The sequence below is a fragment of the Bison bison genome, unplaced genomic scaffold, assembly GCF_000754665.1.
Source record: "Bison bison bison isolate TAMUID 2011002044 unplaced genomic scaffold, Bison_UMD1.0 scf7180017864378, whole genome shotgun sequence".
In the NCBI taxonomy this organism is placed as follows: domain Eukaryota; kingdom Metazoa; phylum Chordata; class Mammalia; order Artiodactyla; family Bovidae; genus Bison; species Bison bison.
In genome coordinates, this window is record NW_011494950.1 from 535,569 (window position 1) to 536,488 (window position 920).

General features: G+C 33.0%; 1 protein-coding gene across 1 annotated transcript in view; it reads right to left on the minus strand.

Moving 5' to 3' along the window:
• STAG2 (stromal antigen 2) overlaps positions 1 to 920 on the minus strand; it is a 91,517-nt gene that overhangs the window by 55,179 nt on the left and 35,418 nt on the right. The window lies entirely within an intron of this gene.

Genomic DNA, 920 nt, shown 5'->3' on the forward strand with positions numbered 1-920 from the left:
AAAGACGCATGCACCCCTATGTTCATAGCAGCACTATTTTCAATTAGCAAGATATGGAAACAAATTAAATGTCCATCAACACATGAATGGAAGATGTGATATAGGGACTTCCCTAGCAGTTTGGTTGTTAAGATAATAAAATAATGCCATTTGCAACAACATGGATGGACCTAGAGATTAGCATACTAAGCAAAGTCAGAAAGAAAAAGACAAATACCACATGGTATCACTTACATGTAGAATCTAAAATATGATACAAACAAATCTACAAAACAAAAACAGACTTACAGACATAGAGAATAGATTTGTGGTTGCCAAGGCAGAGAAGAGGTGGGGAAGAAAAGAAATTGGTGCTTGGGATTAGCAGATGCAAGCCATTATATATAAGAGGGGTAATAAAGAAAGTTCTAGTACAGCACAGGGAAGTATATTTAATATCCTTTGATAAACCATAATGAAAAAAATGTGAAAAGTATGTATGTGTATCACTGTATATAAACTGATTCACTTTGCTGAATCAATTATGTTTCAATAAAATTTAAAAAAAAACTTCTCAGCAAAAGAAGGGGTAGGAGGAAACATCCTCAATATAATAAGCAGCTACACAACACCTGTAACTAACAACATAATTAATGCTGAAATACTGGATGCTTTTCCCTTAAGATCAGGAACAATCCAAATCTATCCTCTCTCACCACTTCTATTCAACATTCTACTAAATGTCCTAGCCAGTACAATAAGGCTGGGGAAACTAATGGCAAGAATGTAGGAAAAGAAAAAGTAAAATTATCACTACTTGCAAATGACTTGACTGCATATTACAGAAAATCCTAAGAATTTTAATAAAAACTTACGTTAAAAGTGAATTTAGCAAAACTGCAATATGCAAAAACCAACTGTATTTCTCTATACTAGAAAAC